Below are 23655 nucleotides of genomic sequence, written 5' to 3'. Positions count from 1 at the left end.
CAACTGGTTACGGTCGTGTGCAGCACGCAGACACACGTTGCAACGCGGTGTGCATAGGAGAGAAGGCGCGCTGGCGGAAAAGTTGGAATGCGACCGAGCGGGGCAGCCTTGAGCTGCCCAGTAGTGCGAGTCAACCTCCCGTGTGCCTCAAGCCAGGTTCGCATGGACGCAACCGAGCGACGGGTTTAAAAATCTAACTTTCGAATGGCGATACGTAGGTACGTGTACAGAGGAAAAAATATCCTGGGTTCGTATGCATGGCCAGTGGCAACGAGGCAAACTAGGATTGGTCCTCTGCTCCCTTTCCAGGTCTATGATTGGTCCAACTGACGAGGCGTTTCTGGAGAAACGTGGAATAGGGTAGGTGTCCCAATTACCGCCACGTTAAGCTTATCGCGGAACTCTGCTTAATTATTTTAGGAGTTGTTTAACCTGTAAATCTTTGCAGTTTTAAGCATAATATTGCTTGACCCTCGGTATACTGTGCTGGAGTCATTTTTGACTCGTCGCTGTATGGGTCAGAAATGACCCCGACATAGTACTCTTGATTGTAGTACTCGGAGAATTAATTTCTCTTTTGTAAAAGACAGATATTATATATATATTAAATATAATGTATTAATAATTGATTAATTGAAAATGTATAAAGAAGTGCAATGTCCCTATTACTGTCAGTTGAAAAATCGTCGTGTTCGTATACCTGCTACCCGATAATTGTCAGTCCCACTATGACACGATGACTGACAATCGCTACGGTTATAATGATAATTAACTAGACTAAGGAGAGTACTCTAAAGTAAATACAGAAATGAATAAAAAATATTTTTTTTCAAGTTGGAGTCACTGCCAAAGTGATAGAATTTTGTATGAATTTAGCGTGGCAGTCAACGTATTAATTATTTATATTAATATTTACTAAACTTTCCTGATCTTTATGGATCTTTTACTATCAATTTATTTCGAATAAATTTTCTAGCAATATTTTTTAGTATTAATAACAAATATTTCGAATCAATCTTCCCAATAAAATAATCCTTGTAAACCAGCGACAGTAGCATGCCGACAATTTTGACTTCAGTCTTCATTTAGCGTCGTAACACTATCAGTAAAATATTAACAAGTTTCGCATGTTAACAAGTTCCTCTGTGATCGAATTCGAACACGCGAACAGTGGCGCTGATAGCACCGTCGCGGCGCGATCGAACTCTGCTTCGAAGCGTCGACGGAAGGACCGTCGGAAGGAGGTGGCGAGGGGGTGAGGAGAAGGCGGTGAATTTGATCGATTCACTTGTCAGGTGAAAACGCAACTACCGCGAATAACGCGGTTGTATTTTCGCGACATGCCCTCTGTCGGCAGCTACGCCAATCGAGGGCTCTTAAGTTCGATCGATACTCTGTCGGTCGATCGTTTTGGAGTCCTCCGTGGCCGTCAATCAACACCGTGGAAAAAACGTGCACGCGCGCGCGCGCGCGCGCGTTCCCACGCGACTGTCCCGCATTTCTGCAGGCGACGATCTCTTGGGCTATCAGAAAGTTATGTGTGGCGCGTCTGCGAAGACAACTTCCATTAAATGTGTAATTTAATTTCGTGGATCATTTGATATTTATTTACTGGTTAAATTGAATTACAGTGCGGGACTATAAGGCCCAATTTGAGCGTATAAGTCACGTACAGCTGTTTGAGATACTCATTGCGGTTTTTGGATGTCTATTGTTAGTACTCAAATTAATTTTAGACAAAATCTGGTTCTTTAAACAGCTATGTTTTTAGATAGGGCTTTATAATGTTTTAGCTATATGGATAATTAGTGTACGTATATATTATTACTGTAAATACAAGATGTAGAATTCTTCTTAAGTATTTCGAGAGAAATATGATTCTTACCAGGCAAGATTTGGGTACCACTGATTTATGCTACACATATATATAGTATATATAGTAGTGTATAATAGTATACTAGTACAGTACTAGTAGTACGGTAGTAAACTTGCAGTATATACTGCAGTGTAGTATGCAATAGTAGTGGAACAATAGTACACTAGTTGTGCTATGAAACACTAGTAGCGATACAGCAGTACTCTAGTATACTACTAGTGAGTCAGTTGTGCATTAGTAGTGTAGTTGTACACTAGTAACGGTACAGCAATACACTAGTGACGATACAGCTGTGCACTAGTAGTGGTACAATGGTACGCTAGTAAAGTAGTAGTGGAAACATAATATGCTACTAATATTAAAGCAGTACACTACTATAGTAGAACAGTAGAACACATATAGAGTAGACATATACCATAATATCCTAGTAGTCTCATAGTTCTATAACAATACTCTACCTAAACATTATTACAAACTTGTGATATTTTCTGAAAGAAAAAGTACCCATACTTCAATCTTCTTTTCTCAAAAGTAAAAATTCCATTTTATACCCTTTAATTAAAGTCTAAACTAAATTTTTAAAAATGTATTTTATGTCAGTTTACATAACTAAAAAAGTCTAAAAGCCCCCCAAAAACTGTGGCAGTCAATAGTTAAAAAAATTGTTAGCAACTTTTCAAAACAGGAAGCCTCTCAAAACCCTAATTTATAGTTCCTAAATTCCACTAAACCATTCCTAATTGTAAAAAGCTTGTTCTGTTTTTAGAGTTAAGCTGACCTCATTTCGTGCCTATTGAAATTAATTTCGTAACACGTTCACTATTCAATTTTTCAACAAAAACACGAATGCAGATCTTCCATTCAATTTCTACCCTTTCAACGACCACTCTCCAATCACAGTTTTGCATACACTCGTAACTTTACTCAATTTCCCCTATATGAGTGACTTAAAAAAACATTACACCATCTACGTGCAATAGCACCACGCCAGAAGCAACTTTGCAGAAGTTGGCTGCTTAAATAAGCGTGAGGGGAACACAGAGTAATTATACATTTTGAGATACAGAGAACGAGGCACTATTTTCTTGCAGTCATTTCTTCTCACGATATTCCAGATGCGGAAACACAATGCAGCTTCGAAAACAGAGTTGCCCTTCCTGCAAACTAGGTATGCACGCAGAAGTTGTGTTGCAAGCGACGCATGAATTTAACAGCGCTAAATTTATTCGAGCTTTTTTGTAGTCTGCCACTGGCTCCACGGAGGATTTGCAGGAACGATATTTTAGTAAGATTGCTCGCCACGAATAAAAATACATTTAAACATTTTTTCAATCACAAAACAGTAGCCTTGTTGTATGAATATATGTATTTTACTCATTGTAAAAATATGTTTTTATGTAACAGTTTCGCTTTTGAAGGCTGTTCGTGAAATTTCGAATCGAAGATATCCCTTCTGCACGGACAGTGAATCGAATAAATTACTATCACTATGGATTTTACTATTTTAGAAAATATTTAATTCGATTTCAATTATAAATTTTATTAAATATGTTTGATCAGTCAGGGAACATGATCTAAAGTCTGTAACTACAACAGAATGTTACACAAATTGATTTCTTTAGTTTATTTCGGAATTTAACCATATTATGGTTAGTACGTATTCTGCTAATCAAAAGTATGGAGTTACTTGTTAATTCTTGTCAAAGTTACAGCTGCTGTATGGAAAAGTAGTTTTATCTCGAAGTTAATTTCACTAATAATGACAGTGTTCTTTATTGCAATATTTTATATTACTGTGGATGTATTAATATCATTTATTTTATTAATATTTAATTATGGTTTATGTTGTGTAAATAATAAGGTAACGTTTATATTTTTTAATTCAGAAAATAATTTCGAAGTTCTGGCTGATACATTAAAAAAAATGTGATATTGAAATCTATACAATTTAATATGTAGCATTACAAGTGATATATTTGAAAAAAAAAAGTAGAGAAATTGTCATTGCCACATATTTTTATTCGCGTGTAATGGAATACACATACATACCTACATATTTTTTATCAGCTGCAGGTGAAAATGAATAAATACGTTTTTTAAATATAGAATTTTAATGTAGTTGAACGTAATATAATAGTAACTCGTAGAGAATAATAAATAAATTGGTGAAAACGTTGATGAAAAATCACTTTTTCAGAACTTAAATACACCTGTGTCCCATACAATAGATTTTTTTGTAATATCCAGTTTAAATTCTACAGAAAGTATAATAACGAAGTGGATTAAAAATTTATTTACTACTCTTTACTGGACCTATATATCCGGTAGCTATACATAAACTAATTGTATTTTTCTTGTTTCAATGTGAATTAAAATTGAATGTTTTATTGCACAAAAAAGGTATTGCTTTGATAACTAAAATTTAATAGTTATTTCATTTATAATAGTAAAAAAAGTAGTAGTAGAATAATTATAAGTACAACCATAGTTTTGAATTATCAATTGTTCCACTACAAAGTCTACTATAAATTTTAGAATATCTGAATATTCTCAAACAATAATAAATACATAAGAAAACGATGTTGCACTAATTTATTTACGTCTTATTGGAAACTAGTAAATCGATCTCGTCATTCTCATAATCTCAATACAAATAACTAAAGCTTTAAAACAATGTTTTATTCATTCGAAACATACGTACTTTTTCCTTTTATACCTCCAACAATCTGCGCCTTGACCTTCTTCGTACGACCACTCTCCGCTTCTACGTTCCACTGGAAAAAAAATTGAACAGCAATGAAAAGGCAATGGCACATAACAAACTGTTGCTCGCCCTCTACCCGTCATGAATTCCTTCCATCAAACTGGTGTGTGTGCGATCGCGCGATTGCTGTTTGAAACGGGGTTCACGTGGCAGTCTCATATTCGCGCGTTAACACTATAAGGACCGAAATTTCTGGCTGTGTAAAAGCTCCGTTCAAGTCTTTTTGACTCGTAGTTTTTGTTACTACCTCATAATACGTAATTTGCTACCGCCATCACTATACTTATTATTATAGCCGTTTTTATTTGCATAAATTCTGAAGACCATGTAATATAAAATCATAAAAATTCCATTAGGTGCTTTTTTTAAATACTTAATTTTGAAAAGTTACGAATGGATTATTTTCACATATTTGGTCTTGTTAGTGTTAAAATACTTCTGCATTTTTGTCTGAAATATTAGTTGACATATGAATCGTCCATATTTAGGGACAAATTGTAAGACTGCTTCCACTTTTCTCATGGACTGTTCTCATATGACCTCCCATCTAGTACAAAGTGTCCCTAAACTGTTTCAAAAGTGTGCCTATACTGTCATCAGACTAACCCAGACTGTCCCAAGATTGTCTTCAGTCTGTCCTTGAACTATCCTAAGACTACCTACAGATTGTCATAAAACTGTCACAAAACGCTCAAGTGATCGTTCCGCGATGTTTGTCCCCTAAAAGTAGGTACACAATACATGACAGTCTCGCGACAGTGTGACTACAATCTCGTGACAATCTAGAGATAAGTCACGCTGTCCCCAAACGTAGACTCAGTTTACAACTTCCTGACTTACGACCACACAATTCAAAAACGAAGTTCAGAAAACATCAAAGTAACAAAAAAGAATATCTTTGTTCCCCAAATCTTTATTTCTGAGTTTGAGAAAGACTGCTCCATAAATGCAAGTTCAGCATACATCGCCTATCTTTCTAACACTCATCGATCACACGCTATTTTCACTCATCCAATAAAATTCCTGTACGCAGAGGGAATTTTCACGAGAAAATAGACAATTTAATTCTAGAAAATTGCGAATGGACCGCTTTGACGCGTTCGGTCCTTCCAAAATTAAATGATCCTGTTGAACGGCCTAAAGCATCTACATACTTGTTACAATCGCGTGGCCCTGATATACGACTAAACAAGTACGAACGCCGACAGTAGTAACGGCTCGGTGTGTGGTCAGACGCGCGCGTGACTGCAGTTGCATCGCGTTGCGCTAATTCGGTGCAAATATAAATCAATTCGAACGACGATGACGCGCGTCAGCCCTGATCGACGACCAGAAAAAGCCACGTGCTTTGATCTCTAATTATCCGCCACGCGCTCACGTGTTGTTTTTATTCAAATTTCTCTTTTATAATTGACAAATCTATTATGTACCACTGCAAGGAGAAATCGAATAGATATTTAATGTTAAAGATAAAAATTGCGTCTGTAACAAAAATAGAAACAATCTTTTGCAGAATTCGTGGAAATTCGTTTCGAAATTGTATCTAGGGATTTGGGGAACATTTACTATTATTTAAATTTGAATGTCATGGAAAATTTGTTTACTAAATAAATTGACTAGACTAGATAAAAACTAGAGTAATAAACTAGATTAAGTGATTATTATTTTAGTTTAATATTGTTTAAGGGTATTAATTTTGTATTTTTAGGTCAAATACAGTTTTTTTTAAATCCCCCATTTTTGGTGGTCTGATGTGGGATTATCTAATTATTGGTATTTGTAGCATTAACAGTTATAGAGAGGGCAACAAATTTCTTCATGCGGTACATAAAACATTTGAATAATACCAACCATAGGAGGATATTCTCGACATGTCCCCGTGACCACGAAATCCCCTAACCAGATGTGCCCATATGTATGATTAACCAAATACGTCATAAAACGGTAACAAAGATTTATTATCACTGTTTATACTCCACAATCAATTCTCTACAGATTTTTATGAGCTTCTACGTGTATACTATCTTAAACATGCTAAAACAACTTACTCTACCTTTTTCCAAATTAAAACAAAAACCTAAGAAAACTCAATTTACCACTTATTTTACAACACAAATCACCAACAAAATAACAAACAACCCCAATTCTTCACAATCCTCTATTTAAACCACTTCCACAAATTACCACCACGTTAACAAATTCTCCGTGCAGAAATTTACGAGTCACCCTATGCACACGAGTCTCCCCAGAAAGAAACAAATCACCCAGCCGTCTCCAATCCTGACCACACATCGGTTCGGGTATTCGGTTAGGTAAGGAACGCGAGATATTCGGAGATATTTATAATGCATGGACGCGCGCGACATCGGTTAGCGGAGGAGAGTCGATGGACGAGGATCGCGAGCCTCGTGTTCCGTTTGAGGGAGGAAAGGAGGGAAGCAGGCCAAGAGACATTGGGGCAGGTTGTGCACAAACGTGCGGTAGCGGAAGCTTGAGAAGAGGATGAGCCGCTGGGGGGGCAGACAGGGACGAAGGGAAACGCGTGGAAACTGAATGAGAGTGACTGAGAGAGGATAAGAGAGATTGAATGGTCGGGACAGAGAGGGCGAGGGTGGGGGACGCAGATAGAGAGGACAGGAGAGATTAGGTGATTTGTATCGGGGCTCTTATAAGGCGCAGGACACTTTGCTCGCTTCCTGCTTTGCCGTGCCGCGTGTACGCGAGGCTTCGGTCGCGTGGGTAATAAATAAAGGTGTCCCATTGTGAGGCCAATTTGGGTAATCGTTTGAGGCCGTTTAAGGAAGGCATTAATGCGACGATTAATCGGTTCTCCTGGTTTCTAGTATGCAAAGATGAGTTGTGTTGTGTGAAACTACTATGGGATGGTTGTGGGGACCGACCAGGAGATTTGAATCTTTCTTTTTTATTGTTGGGGCAATCGTTTTTTTATTGTTGAAAGTAATACCGCTTGGTAATAAATTGACTTACAGGACACTCCATGGTTATCGTTTTTTATTATTAAAAGTAGTATTGCTTGCTAACAGACTGATTTACAGGATGCTCCACTTAAATGAAAAGTCTAAGTGAAAAATTATTTTTGTTGCTGCGGGAAGTAAAAAGGAACAGAGGGTTTGAAAGGGGTCCCCATTTTGAGGACCTAGAATAATAGATAAATACGAAACTTTTGTTCTATGATAGTTATTGAGTAAATGTCAGGATTCCCTTGACATTTGAATTTTATTTTTTTTATATAGGTTTCATTATTTTCAGTTTGAAAATCGCAAACTAATACAATATCATTTTACATTGTAAAGAGTACTTACCTAGAAGTGTGCTAACAGAGAGCAGATCTCTGAAACTATTTAGCTAATCAGCTAATTAGCTTCAAATTTGAAGTTTCTATTCCCTATAAATAGGTATACATAGAAAGTAGATAATAATTTTGATAGTTGTATCGAATCATGAGTTTACAACGAGAATAGTAGTATATTAAAGTAAGGGACAATGAATAGTAAAAGGATCAACATCCAAGATTAACGAAATAGGTAAAATTAAAAGGTTAACGAAAACTTTTGAAGATAGTAATTTTTACCACAGTATTTTACAACACGAATTTACCACGCAGGGACAATTGAAAACATTTACATGGACGTTTTATCCTTTGTTACTGAGTTACAGAAAAGTACCCTTTGTTCTTCGTTAATTGTTACAAAGCTTGTGCTAGCGTTGCATTTTCACTCAAATTTTCACTTTCCACAAAAGTAGAAATCGTTTGTAGCTCGTGCAAGAATTATGCCTGCTGAACTCACAATACGCCATGTGTAAAATATGAACAAATAATATAGTGATTTGGAGGAAACAGATTTTATCATGTAAAATAGTAATCTTTTTTTGAATGCAATCATGTGTCAAGCAATTCGAAAGGAACTATTATTCATTATCACAATTATCAAAAAATGGATACATGTCCCAAAGAAAAATATTTATAAGGACTTATTTTATGTTTCAGTTCCACTGAGCCACGTGGTACACACAGATCTCTGAAGTCGAAACCCCTAGAACAATGGAAAATAAAAAGTGAAGGTTAATGTATGTGTACAGACATTAAATTATCCTAATATAATCACAAAAATAATTCTTGTAAAATACAGTTTGTTAATAAAAACTGAGTTTGTTATTAATGACTCTATTTTATTTCTTGCATGAATAGTTTACAAAAATCTTCCAGCACTATCTTACTGCCATACGTGTATTTATATAATAAGCATTACAGTATTCACACTTTCTGCTATTCAGCGTTGTGCAGACTGAACTTACTAATAATAGGAATACAATAGAATATCGATTGAGACTTAAACAATGCAGTACTAAAGATAATAAAACTAGCTATCAAAAAGCTACTTCAAGCTTGTATCTCATGGTACAAATAATAAATGGCAGTTCGTGTCTAATATGTATATCTAAATAAGTGACTTCATCAATTTCCAAAAAATTTGTAATTTTACTTTTTTATGCTAATATGTTAGAGTTAGACGTATTCTTTATTATAAAATGTACGAAGATATGTACAAATATACTTCAAGCAACTCTGACAAAATTGTAACTTAAAGAAGTGAACTTCGACTTGCAGAGCTGGAGCTCCCTAAATTTGAGGTACAGAGGTCAAATAACACACTCAAACGTGTGGCAAATAATTTAAAGTAACTTTACATTTCGCTTTACAGCAATATCTGCTCTAATTTGAAGCAAGATTAACATTACAAGTGCGACTCATTAGAAGGCAAAGGATTAGCTACTGATCACAGAACTAACAATTTTATAAAAGCTAGAATCAATTCATGTCAAAATTAAAGTCAAAAGCAGATCAAATATTCAGAGGCTCATATATGTATTAACTAGTCTTATAAATATCTTTCATTATTTTCTTTTATCTTACGAGAATACCAATTTCCTGAAAAAGGGATTAACCCTAGAATTAGATACCAGCACAGTCTACCAGTTAAATGATTGGTACCCACTACATACATGTCATTCCTTAAAAACATATTTTCTCAGCTAATACTAAACAAATATTAAACAAAAATATGCAAATAAACGTTATTTCTAAGAACACTGTACTTTCTTAAAAACTTAGAATTTTGACTATAAACTAATACCTACACAATCAGATGAAAATTAGACGTATATTTAGAAGCAAAATAACTTTCAGTAACACTATTTATAGAACGACCTATCAGAAAAGCTTCCAAAGTTACAGAATAATCCATGAAAAGGGAAGAAAAAGTCAGCTGAGAAGATCGCCGTAAATGTCACACGCATGACAGACGTTACACTCGAGTATCCATTCACGTGTTTATAGAGATATGCTTATGTATTCGACAGGGAGAAAGAGCGAGAGCGAGAGATGTCGCGTGGAAAAGAGAAACGTGCAGACATGGATTATGTAATTTGTATCTCGGAGATTAGTTTTACGACACTTCGGTTCCTGTTACCGGACTGTCCCCCACCAGGGGCCCTCGCTCGGCGTGCGCGCGGGATGCGTGGGCACGCGACGTGAATCATTGTTCGTTGGAATATATTAATGATCCGGAGTGATAGCGGCGCGTGAAGAGGCGCCCGTGAGCAGTCGAAATTGTCGTAGGTCACGGGCGAAATCCTGGCGCCGCTTTTAACGCGCCGACGGCCAAGCATTTCGAGGCGAGAGCGATCTATCTGTCCCCCAATATTCAGATTTGGACATTTCTTACGATTATTCAAATATTTTAATAGGCTGTCGCGTGAAAAGTGAGAAACGTTTTGTCGGCTCGAGGAGCGAAAGTGACGAATAAATTTTTATTTTGTAAAATAAGGTGACTGAAAAATATTCGCCATGTTCTTCCCTATATTACGAGTGCTCGTTCGTGAGAGTCATCAGAGCCATCAGAGGATAAATTAGGGACGCGGTAATCGAAATTAGAAGCATGAAAAGCAGACTCAATATGCAGTTTGTCGTTCTTAGGTAGATTTAGATGCCAGCGAGGGACGAAATCCTTTTATATTTTGATTGCTTATATTGTTTCCTATATTTTGAGCACTCATTCATCGGAATTAAATATTTAGGGACGCGGTAATCGAATTAGGAGCATGGAAAGCAGACTCAATATGCAATTTTTCGTTCTTAGAGTAGTTTCAGATGCCAGGAGGAGTTAAGATCTTCTAATATTTGGATTCCTCATATTCTGTCCTACATTTAGAACAATCATTCATTAAAATTGGATAATTTGGAACGCGGTAATCTTTCAGGTTTTAGTATCAAAAAAACAATTCTTATATGAAATGAAGATATTAAGAAATTATGATATTGTGCTATAATGCCATTGTAGCAAAAAAAATGATACTTATATAGTTTTAATCCTGTGTAATGCAGCTTATGTTGACCCTTATAATAGCAAGACAGGATCACTCAGAATTCAAAAACAGATTCCTAAGAATTGAAATTCAAGAAGATGAATAAAAATATGTATGTGTTTGTATAAATACATTTTGAAACTTTGTAAGTTGAGGATTCTTATAGTTCTGTAAATAATTTCAATAATTATCTGAAATAAATATTTATTTAAAATTATTCAGATAATTCACTACTCTCGTTATCTGTATGACACATCTGAATAATTTTCTATTAGTCAGAGAACTGAAGAAATAATGATAAATTATTCATATAAGTTGATAAGATACGTCATTGGTGTTACAGATAGCAGAATAATTGTTACTGGAATGAAATATTGAACTAAGAACAATTCATTTGGATAATTAACTTAGCTATACATTTATTTGAAATAAATCTAGTGAATTTCAATTCTGCATTGTATACCTGTGCCACTCAAGTGAATTCAATTTAAATACACTTATGTGTATTCTAAGTTTCTTATAATTTACGTTTCACAGTTAGAAATATTATCCATTATTGTTGCCAGTGAAGCAAGTATTGTATATTTTTGTTATCATATGATTAATAATGAACGAACCTCAATGGAAGTAAATTAATTATACAGCGCATATGGTTGATCATTTGAAGGACACGTTTATTAAAATTGGAGAAAATTAGTTTAATTTCACAGGATTATTAATTTAATAATATGAATATACAGAGAGTGTCTTAATTAAATTTATTATGCATGCTATTTTCACATTTGGATTTACAAGTCTCCAAATTTTCAAATATTTGAAACACAGTTTAGATTCCTGAACGCTTAATACATGAAATAAGTGTATCTTTTGTATGATTCTTACAAATAAATTTATCATACTTTTGACACCCTGTACTGTATTTACCTATATAGCACAGAGACGTCTTAAAAACACCTAAAAGACATCTAAATTAAGTCTATAAGATGTTTAGACAAAAATAGACGTCTTGAAGACGTCCATGTAGTGTGTCTTTAAGACGTCTTATGGACATACATTTCACAAGTCTTTAACACGTACACTGTTGGATGTTTTTAAGACGTCCAAATTATATCGTAAGACGTTCAGGCATAAAATGGACATAAAATAAACGTCTCCAAAACATCGTGTGCTATCTAAGTAACATCAAAGTGACTCTGCATTCGTCATACCAGAACCAACAACTTCATCAGACCAAAGCCTCGCTACACGATCCAAAAATTACACTCATACAAAGATAAAAATTTACAAGAATCCACATGAAGGAAAATATATTAACATAATCGTGTGATCGCTGCCTTATCAATTCAACTAAATTACCGAATCGCTCAAAAAACCGTATCGTCTGAACTACAAATACATAGCCTTAAGGGTTAACGGCGTTTCCATAAACCGCGTCCACCTAATGCTCCCCCCATCACGCCCATCATCGGAACTAGGAGCTAAGGAAAAACGTCTAACGGTACAAAATCTCTGCCCCCTTCCCCTGAGCTCCGATTTTCATATTCACATACCTGCCCCCCTCCCAGCGTTCCCATCCTCGCCGATCGCGTTTCTCGCCGGCGTCACTCGCCAATATCCTCGACATTGTTGCGGATTTCAACGACAGCGGCGCTCTAGATGCTCGAGCCGCGGGATTTCAGCGAGTAACGACCGAAAAAACCGAAGCGCATCCCGATGGTCCAGCAGAACGCGACGCGTTCTTGCGCTTTCGGTATTCGTGCTCCGAGCGAGCTGCCGTCGCGTACGGGTTATAATTCAATCCGAGACGCGCGCGTTTTAAAACGACGCCAGCAGCGAGGATGCACCGTGACCTACGTCAAATTTCACGGGTCTCGGCCGCGAGCGCGCTCACGTGACGCTATCGCCTCGGATCATTATACTGGGAACAATGGGACTGCGTGGACGTGGGTGTGTGCGCGCGGTCGCGCGCACGAACGTAGAAAATAGAGCTGTCGAAGTGTTAAGCCGCGAATAGCTGGGGTACAATCGCTGGAAACAGGTGGCGGCAATGTTCCTTCTTTTTTTTTATCTAATGGTGGAGAAAAAGGAGGAATGTTCTTGTTGTCGCATTTCTGCAGCGATTTTGTCTCGGAAAAATTTGTTTCGGTGTTTAGAGCTACAGTGGCTCTGGGTTAGTTGGCCATGGCTTGGGACCAGATTTGGTCAACTATCTCGGGTGGTGTACTTCTAGGAATTCCCGAGTGTTTTCTTTCTCTGAATCGTTTGTCTGAGAATGGGTAAATAGGTAGAGTTATAAGGAATGAGTGCAAGTGAGATATTGATATATGATATAATGAGTAAAGTGTCTCGTGCAGGGAGATCACGCTTATTTACTTTGAATTCGTTGTGGTGAAGACACTTGACGAAATCACTTCCAAGAAGTGGTGGGGATAGCAACAGCTAGCTATTCCGAGGAAATTTCGGTCAATTAACCTGGAGCCACTGTATATAAGAGTTTCTATTTAAGTCCTTTTTTCGATTTTGTATTTAGGAAAGTGATGTCGCTTTTTATGGCAATGAAATTAAAGGATTGTTGGTGAGGTTGTAAAGAATGAAGGAAAATATACATGTCTAAGAGTTTTAATATTGACTTGTACTTGCTATAGTAGTGGAGAGAAGAAAGTTTAAATCATAGACGAAATTAAGAGACATCTCAATTTTACGAATTACAGTTTTAGAGTACTTGTGAACATATATGTTCTGGCAGTGAGGCAGTGAAAATTTATAGTTTGCCAATCGTATACATATGAGATGGAATTTTGCTTCTATGTTGATGAACACGTAACCAGATCAGAAACTAATAATTGTGATCGAAATTTTTAATCCTTAATTATAACTAACGTTATATCTCCGCAATTATGAAAATTAATTGTTCGCGGAAATTGTAATTGATTCATTACAATTAAAACATGAATAACTGACGAATATAGATACACACTGTTATCCGTGAATACGTAAATCCATTTATGATATTCGTAACATTAAAGATAGAAATAAATGTAGTTGCATAATCATCTCCCCTGATAGAAGTAAACGAATGATTTCCAATGTGAATTATTTTAACTACATACCTAAATAAAAAAAAAGATTTAATTTTCTGTCATTTCAATCATCACAAGAATTGCTCTCGTTAAGAGTAGGAATGTGATATCTATCTTTTTTAAGTAATCAAATAATTTAGTAAGGATTTGTTTTAATATGGTTAAGGGATATGGAAAGCTCAAGAAAATTCAATCGTACGCAGTATGTACTGTTCAAGAAGAAAAAAATTGGCAATTAGTTAATATTGAAATACCTATAGATAACGTATTGAGCCAGTTATAGATATGATATAACGAACAGATAATAATATCTGATATTTCGGAATAAAATTGTGTAGATTTCCCAGGGTTTGGAAAAAAATCCTAATGAATCTGCGGTTGAATCGATCTGAAAACTAACTACAGTTGAATTCCAATCGAAGCAGAGACTGGCCGAAATCAAATGCAAGTCGAATCCAAGACTGCCTAATCAAAATTCAACCCCAATCGAATTGAACACTATTCAAAGTCAAATTCAACTCAAAGCAAAGACTGATCAAAATCGAATTCAAATCGACTCAGACTAATAATCGAATTCGAATCCAAGTCAAATCGACAACCAATCAAAGATAAATTCAAATCGACTCAAAACCCAATCGAACTCGAATTCAAATAGAATCGAATACTAAATCAAACTCAAATCTAATCAAGCCCAAAATCGAATCCACGTTCAGATCCAAAGAAAATCCAAATAAGATCCAAATAAAATTCAAATAAAATTCCAATAAAATCTAAATGAAGTCGAAGCTAACCGCGGAGGAGGTCCCTCATGCCCCTCGCCACGCATGAGTCATCGGTAAGCGAAGGCAACGTTCGCAAATGTCGCATCTACTGGGATAAAAGCGTCGGCCCGTGGCCGCATCTGTGGCTCCAAAAGCGGCAAAGCCGGCGAAAGAGTGGCTCGAGACGATCGGGTATAAAAGCAGCAGGTCGCGCGCGTCGTAAATAGAGCCGCGGGTCCATTCATGAGTTCGGCCGGCGGCGGCAGCAAACGCCGGCTCGCTCGTGCGTACACGTTGGAAAAGTCTTTTTCTCGGTGTATTTTACGGGAGGTCAGGGTTAAAGAGGCGGAAAGAGGAACGGAGAGGAGGTGGAGTAGGTGGAGAGGAGGAGGGGGCGAAGCGAGACTGTTTTATGGGGCCACGGATACCCGTCCTCCGCCGCGTCGGCCCCTCCTGTTGCCAGAGGATTAATTGAAAGTAGCGTTTAGGTGAATTCTATCCGTCCAATCGCTGTTATCGCCCTCCCATCGATCTTCGCTCTTACTTTTCCTCTCGTTACGCTCTTTGTTCGCTGTTCGATCGGCTCTGAGTAAGTTGCATAGACGACAGTCGCTTGAATAATATTGTTCAGGCTATTTACATCCTGCCAGTTATTTACTGGTGATTTAAGATAAATGTTCCAGTAGTTGACCAGGTCGTGATGATTAAATTCTAATATTAGGTACGCCTGATTAAAAATAAAAATTGGTGTCATAAAATAGTATCCCCAGTTTCTGAGATCATATGGTTCAAGTATAGGGACATACAGTTTTGGGTTGTTTCTTATTGGCACATTTGACGTTTTGAGCGTTTAAGTATTGGGACATTTACCTTACAGAAAAATTAAATTGGAATAATATTAAGTAACTTGAATTACTTAAGCTTACGTTAATTGGATATTACGTTGGTAATATCTCTTATTTGAGATGTTATATTTTACGTTGCATCTTCTGCAAGTAGATAATAATTATTCTGTTTCTCAATGTAAGCTTTTTAGTTCTTCATTTTTGCCCAATTTTAGAGAGAAAATGCAACATGTTTCGCATAATATCTGTAGATACACATCGATTTAAGTACAAAATAAATCATTTCAGTGCTAAAACCCATCCACGCCAATTCTAACCAATTAATTCTAAGCCCAAGAGCCCGTGTCGAGAAAAAACCATGCACATACGCAGAATTCGTAGCAGAAGTTCGCAGCTACGTGTATCATATCGATAGTCGCCACATCGGCGAGATAGTCAGTCGGCTCGAGACCAGCCTTATCGTCGATAAAATCCGTCTTATCATTCTCGATACACCGATAAGACGCAACTCACACGTCCGAGCGTCGCTTCGCGGTCTCGGTTTCTCTCGTTCACATCCACGCTCGCTCCTCATTAACGCTCGACCATTAAGAATTAATTAATCGCGGAACCGCGACGCCGCGGGATCGTTGGCAAGGTTACAAACGTTCCTGTAGGTCGCGCGGCGGTCCGTGACAATGAGTAGCTAATGAATAATAAGTGCTCCCATCGCTTTATTGATACGCGTTTACTTGGTCGAAACGCATGAATGAATGAAACAGTGAACGCCGACCGCGAGGGGAGGGGAGCCAACAGAGCTCCTTCTGTCGCGTGGCCGCTTTGAAATTCGTATTACGCTGACCGTAAAAAATTAATAAGTGTTTCCTATAATTATGCGCGATAACGACCGGGCGTCTCGCTTGCGATCAATGACACCACGCGAACGATATACAGGATGTTTCATAATAGATTGAGAGCGCTACTGTAAACGAGGATTGTAGTTGAAATGGAGTACTAATAGACTGTGGTACTTTATGCACGTGGGTATGGGAATTCTAGATGTATAAAGAATTACAGAATGCGTAAAATTATAATACTTAAGTAGGTACACAAAGTAAAATATAAATTATAATGTCCAAGGGGTAGGTAAAAATTTTTATTTGTTTTCCATTTGCATAGATATTCGTACTCTACTAAAAGAAGGTAAAAAACTACGTAAATGAAAATGAGAAATGAAATTATGTATTTGAAAATAGGGATGTAGGAATGAATTTCAAAATGTTATTTTGGTGGATGAATTGTTCCCAAATTATTTATGTGTTAAATCTTTTAGTTGATTCAGATCATTGTGGAAAATATAAAATAGTATTTTTTTATATTCTCAAGTATAGCTACCTACAATACCACAAGTTTTAATACACTGATAAGAGACAGTGTGGGCGGTCTGTGGTTTCGAAATAAAATGTTCCTGCCCCGTAAACACATAGGAAGATCAGACAATAAATAATTCAATTCCAAAGATTTTCATTTCATCCTCAATTCACTAAAATACTTCACTCTAGTCTCAAAATCAGTTCTAACTTTTTAACATTTAAAAACACGATCCTTCATGAATTATATACTTTTATTACCTATATATATTATTTCATATACTTTGTCTACTAATGACACTTTATCTCGTTTATAACAAATAATAAAAATAATGAATAATCGTCAAGAACGAGCATGAAGAAAAAAATATTGGAACGCTTCCCTTTCAGGAAATTCAGGCATCGCGCAGCTCCTACTACGCAACAGCACACGTGAGCGCTAATTCGCCAACCACTCCCATCCCAACACTCTCTCATCCCAACAAAAAAAAAAACAGAGTCCCACTTGGCCCAGTTTCGTGGACCATCCTGTACACAACTCTTTCCCTTTTTCCTTGTTTATCGCGCGGTGACTAATAAAGCCGCGACGCTCGAGCGTGTGGCCGCTGTTTATATCGATTCGCATAAATCTCGTCCGCGATCGGGAAATACGTAACTTGGTCATCCGCGGCCGGTTTGTTTATGTCGCGCGCGTTCCTCGCCGAGATCAGGGTCTATTATGTAAACATCGATTGACTCGGTCAGTAACCGGGAGGAATCGGAATTGGCAGGCTTCTTAGCGTACTAATCCGCGCGATTCCAGCCGAATTAATTCGTGGCACTTGCCCGCTAAAGCGGAAGAGATTCCCCGTCACGCTGCCAGCGGTGGTGGAATGGGGAGGGGATTTTATTGCCGATCTCTATCGATGCCCACGATCGGAATCCGTAATGAGGATCCGATCGACGCTATTAGCGTGACCGCTCTTTCCAGCGCCGCCGCTACCGATCCCTGCTTTGTTGCCCTTATTCTCTCCTGATCGTGCTTTCGCCATTCTACGACGAAATTGACCAACCGGTCAGGGCCACTTGCCTGGCCGTGAGTGACGTCACGGGCAACCCTCTCTTTTATGGCCGAGGCAAGCACAGTAGGCTGTTTCGTAAGGCCAGCGGCGCTTTAGCAACTTTGTCTGAGCAACTTTTTGCAGGGGGATTTCGGTTGTTGCAACCGGGACAACTTGAAACGTGGATAAACTGTGGATGGAAGGAACGGTAATTATCCTCGAGTTATATTAAACAAGCATTCTTCAGGAGTAATGACTATAGATTTTTGGGACTATTAGCATTATTCGAAATCTTCGGGATCATTGTTTTGTAAAGGGGATTCGGCACGATGAGGCATGCATCGTGACAAGCGATGGGTTTGAGACCACTTTGAATTATTTCGAACTTCTTTGCTGCTTCGAAGATGCAGTAAGTGTCTAAATGATTCAAAGTGGTCTGGTTCCATCACTTGTCGGGAGGCAAGTATCATCGTGTAGAGCTCGCTTTAATGTACTTAAGTGAAACAGGAAGAAGAAAGAATAAATAAAGCTGAAATAATAACAGTAATTTATAAGGAAGCTTGAAGAAAGTGTTAACTTCTAGATATAGCAGAGTTCGATCTGTGGATGATATAAATATCAAGGATTCACGATTCACAAATGATTGTAACAAAGAACTAAAAGCGAAGGCAACACAACGCGTCAGGGAACTAGCCAGTGACCTCTGTTTTGTTGGCCCTGAGTCACTAGAAAACACTAACTGATAACGGTAGCTAGCTGTCGTGTTCAAAATAAATTAGTCAGACCTACTTTCACTTTTCGTACAAAGTTCAGAGACAGACTTTAAATATATAAACCTTGTAATTAAGGGCTATGGTCGTTTGCACCCCACTGAGAACCCAAGAATATAAAACTCGTAGACTACCATAGAATTTATAACTTTCCTTTGCTGTCTGCTAATACGCTGTTGTGAAGAAGCTGACAAAGGTGATATTAATGTACTCAATTCCACTTCAAGAACTATAAACGAATGTTCTCTTTAATATAATGTTTTCTTGATATCTGCTGTTAATTATGAGTGGTCTAAGTAAAAAATGAAAAAAAGGTGAATTTGGCACTCATTTGGTGTTATATTGGAAAATAAGCGATAAGTTGAATTTTTTTTAATTTTCGACTTAGACCTTTTTATGCTTTGTACCCTTTCTTTCCTTAGTACTCTATAGGCTCACTGCTAGATGACAAGTTTATAGTTTAGGACATCTTTCTGAGATAAACCCATCTTCAAAATAGTCTATGTACTTTGGTCTTATGGAACTTTTGAATAACAGCTCACACAAGAAAACCCATTTTACTCTAATTAATTTTAAGTTACACTGAGATGAATGTAGCAACGACCTTATAACGAGAGAATACTATAGGCTATAGAAAAGAGAACTAAGTGAACTAAAGAGTCACAGTAGAAGAGTCTAGAGTTTCATATCTACAAGAAATGTCTTTGTGACTCATTCTGAATGACGATCCTGAATGACCTCAGAAGGCGTTGTTTGCTGAATTACAACGTCAATCGAGGCGCCTATAGTTGCCAGGAACCCAAATACATGGACCCTTATGGAAAAGTTTGGCAACTAAAAGGTCGTCGGTGCACGCTTCCCTGTAAGAAACAACGCGATCCATTCTAGACAATTAAATAATCAGCCAATGTCATTAGTGAGTGATTAGCACAAGTCTTTGCGTTCTTGACGATTCGGTTTATCTCTGTCGCGTTTGGTCTTTGGTTGCACTTTGACGCAAAGTTTAGTCCGTGTTTATGTATGGTACAGGAGTCAAGATGACGCGTAGGGTCTGACGAGGGATGTGCACAACTTTGTCCTTCGAATTTGATGAATTTTGGAAGATAGCAGTGTACAGAGAATACTATTTGTAGAATGTTCAACTCTTTGACTTAACGGATTTTTCAGATTATGTAATACGTTCGGTTTATGTATAGGTATAAGTATTTAATTGTTTTTCTGAGTGTTCAAAATATGAAATATTTATACTAACTATGTAAGGAATAGCTTTATTTTGAAAATTTGAAAATTTGAATATTTGAATATTTGAGGATTTGAATATTTGAATATTTGAGAATTTGAATATTTGAAAATTTGAACATTTAAAAACTCATAAAAATATAAGTAGGTGTTACGATTGAGGATTTCTTCTCATCAGTAATAAATCACGTGGGTTTTATGCTTTTATGGTATCTAAACAATGCCTGTTACATAATATTGTAATCAAGAAATTTTGAATACACACTTTTGGGCACCAGATAAGAAGAGATTTCTAGACAATTGTTTCTCTTTTTCTTGAAAATGTCAAAACATGTTTCAGAGTGAAACATTCTAAGACTGTGATTGATCCTTACTTAGAGGTATAAATATTTTCCTTTAAAATAAACAGCTTCCGGATTACACATACTAAGAGTAGGAACAAGATAAACGGAAGTCATGTGCACGTGCGAGTTGTCAAATTAGTTGATTAAGTTATGGGCACCTGTCGATGTCGTCCGGATGTCACTGTAGAACCGAACGTATGTTAACAGGTGCTTTTAATTCGACCATGCCAGGGACTCCCAGCTGCCGGGTCTCGCTATTGGATAACAAACAACGTGAATTTGAAGGATTATCGATAGATAACGAGTGACAGACTCAGGTGATCAAACACGGCGGCACAAAACTCACGAGGGATACATATATTTATAAACGAATAGGTGTAATTCTTCAATATATGGCAAGAAGAAGAGTTTATGTTAAACATATATTAACAAGGTAAGTAACAATATTTTATAAATTATATACCATTCTACAGTTATATATCCTAAATTCTAAAAGTTTCAATGTTCAAACTTGTCAAAAGGAAAAAAAAAGAATTGGACACGCTACCGTGATACAACTGCAATAATTTTAGTAACGATATTCACGATTTAGGTACGTAGATATAACTGTCGATGATCAGACCTTCGAGCTTGTTTACCAGAAGCCATGCTTCCTGAATTTCTAAGGGTTTTTGTATCCACACAGTACTGTGGACAACCACTTCGAATAATGGACATAGTATTCCACGTTTACAGCTTCTCAGGACCCCATTAAGAAGAGGCCATAGGATTGGTCTACCTCTCTCATTCACATCCACAAGTCACTTCACTTGAACTCAAAAGGCAGGCGCAGTAAACAACGCGTTCCTTTCTTAATTAAATCTCGCCCGTCGAAAAGCGACGAATAAAGGGTTTAAATTAAAAATCCTACCAAATGCATACTTATAAATTCGTAACATTTACAAATCGAATATTTAATTAATTTTACGGGAACTGTCTTGTTGATTAATTTTACGGAAATAAGCGTAAAATTCTGCTAGTGGGCCATCGGACGTAACACAACTTTCTTACATGCCTCCTAAAGACTCTAGTATTTTTTAGAAACTGTTACATAAACACAATATTTTATAAAACTAATTTCTTATAGCATTTAATGCTATGTACTAAAAACCCTTGTATATGAAAAATACACATACAATATAATGTGGCATCAGTAATTGCCCTAAACTATAACATCAAATAAGTTAATAAGGTTAAAACAGCATCTCAAAAATTTGGAACTAGAAAAAATTTTGTTACGATCGAAGAAATCTACATATTTTGTACAATTTTCTGATGACATTCCACATTAGTAAGTCGATTCCCATTCCGAGTCAAATAGCATTAGGAGTATCAATATATATCCCATGAAATGCGCGCGCGAATGCTATCGGGATATTTTCAACAGTTGCTGAATTATCTTTTCGCTTCCGCGAAAAGAAAACCGCCCGAAGGTGCTTGCTAGAATCCAGGCCGGAAGTACACAGGAGTCGCGCAGCTTTCGAAGACGGTCGTAAAACGCCCCGCGAGTTCCTCGATGTTTCCTTATCCCCACCCAGGCCAGCATCTACGTTTAGTTCCCATTCCGCCAGTAGATGAGAAAGTCTCGTAATCATATCGGAGGAAAGTCTATATCATGCTAACGCAAGAACAATAACAAGTAAGGAAAAAGGATCTGTTGAAAAGAGAAAGGTGTCAAAATCTGTTTCCTTCAGGAATTTTTTAAATAATACAACACACAACTTTTAAGAAACTTTTTCTCTGCTAACCTCAAATCATCGTAAGATACCTAATACGTATGTACCTAACAAGAATTAAAGCTGTAAAGTGATTGCTCACTTTTTTTGTTTCGACAGCATGAGCGACACCATATTTTCAAATCACAAATATTCCAATTTTTTTAAATATTATATATTTAATATATATAATGCCACATACCAAGAATTCGTCTCAAAAGTAAGATCTGTAGATGATGAGTACAGCTTGAGAAATTAAAATCGATGGCAGCGAGTTTATAACGAAGGAGTATCGTAAAGAGTTACAGCCATCGAAGCCGAGCGACGTGAACACGCGAGAACTCGCAACGTTCGAATAAGACTTACTTATGTCGCCGCGGCCTCGTCCAGAGAGCAAGGACATTCATTGGCCACAATTCATCTGTCGCACGATGTCCGGCCAATCGTAAACCCCGAGTGGCGCTTTACTTCCGTCGCGAAGCCACGCGTTCGTTCGTCCTCGTGTCGCACTGTGTACAGGTATTACGCATATATTATTAGGCTCGTACGGCTGTGCCACCGCGAGCAAGTTAAAACGACCGGTACGCGCACGCTTCCGCGGTCAGAAATTTCATTGGCGCGTACTCGCGGTGGACAATAAGGTAAATGTACCAATGACTGACCAGGCCTCAATACCTAGCCGCTAAGAGCAGTATCAATTTTTATTAAACTATGCGTATACCAGGGGTTGGTTTTTGGTTCGCGTTGTCAGTAGTGAATTTAATTTAGGATAAATCTACTTTCTCAGAAAAATACCTTTTTAGGTACATTTTTCTACGTAACTATCCAGGGTGGTTTACTTGAGCAAAGCTGCCTAAATATCTCTTTATCTAATTATGATGTCGCAAGAAATATTGTATATGCGATTTGGGTGGTATCGAGGGACCAATATATTCTAAGGAATGTTTTTTTTTCTAAGACTCAAATAAAATATTTTTTATATCACACTTAAAATAGATATGTAGGTGGCCTTATTTAAGTGGACCACCTCGTATAAGTGTAACTTTCTATGGCTTTTTGTTAACATTCTTGTTATTACTGTGTAGAATGAAATTGACTACACAGGTTATTGTCAGATATTAGAACAGTTGTATTTAGGTGCTTGACCATAGTTGGTACTGATCATATTTTTCGTTATTCCATATTTAATACCACAAAAAATAACATTGCTTAGTACTTTTTCAATAAAGAATAACACTATCTTACCAACAAGGAATGGCTTAGTATAACTTCCATTCCATGACTGCAAATCAAAACAGCATAATTCTATTTTCAAAATGTGGACAACACAAACTTCAATTATCATACAAACTCAAATTTGTAAAAACACATTATTCCACCTTACAGCCGCAGATATCTCCCCCTACCCACAAACAGCCAATTATCGGTACATTTACCTTAAATCTC

At 37.1% G+C, this 23655-nt stretch overlaps 2 long non-coding RNA genes across 5 annotated transcripts in view; one reads left to right on the top strand and one right to left on the bottom strand.

Annotated features, from left to right (window-relative positions):
• LOC143178919 (uncharacterized) overlaps positions 1–8810 on the top strand; it is a 225152-nt gene extending 216342 nt beyond the window's left edge. For all 4 annotated transcript variants that reach the window (XR_013001866.1, XR_013001867.1, XR_013001870.1 and 1 more), the window contains one exon: positions 8650–8810. This is a non-coding gene — a long non-coding RNA (uncharacterized LOC143178919). The remainder of the gene's footprint in view (positions 1–8649) is intronic.
• Positions 8811–20891: 12081 nt separating this feature from the next.
• On the bottom strand, positions 20892–22546 carry LOC143178918 (uncharacterized). Its single transcript, XR_013001864.1, has 2 exons — positions 22412–22546; positions 20892–22112 (listed from the first exon to the last, which is right to left on the bottom strand). It is a non-coding gene; the product is annotated as an uncharacterized LOC143178918 (long non-coding RNA).
• Positions 22547–23655: the final 1109 nt, after the last annotated feature.

The sequence above is a fragment of the Calliopsis andreniformis genome, chromosome 5 (assembly GCF_051401765.1).
Source record: "Calliopsis andreniformis isolate RMS-2024a chromosome 5, iyCalAndr_principal, whole genome shotgun sequence".
NCBI classification, from domain to species: domain Eukaryota; kingdom Metazoa; phylum Arthropoda; class Insecta; order Hymenoptera; family Andrenidae; genus Calliopsis; species Calliopsis andreniformis.
This window is presented reverse-complemented; position numbering and strand designations above follow the sequence as displayed.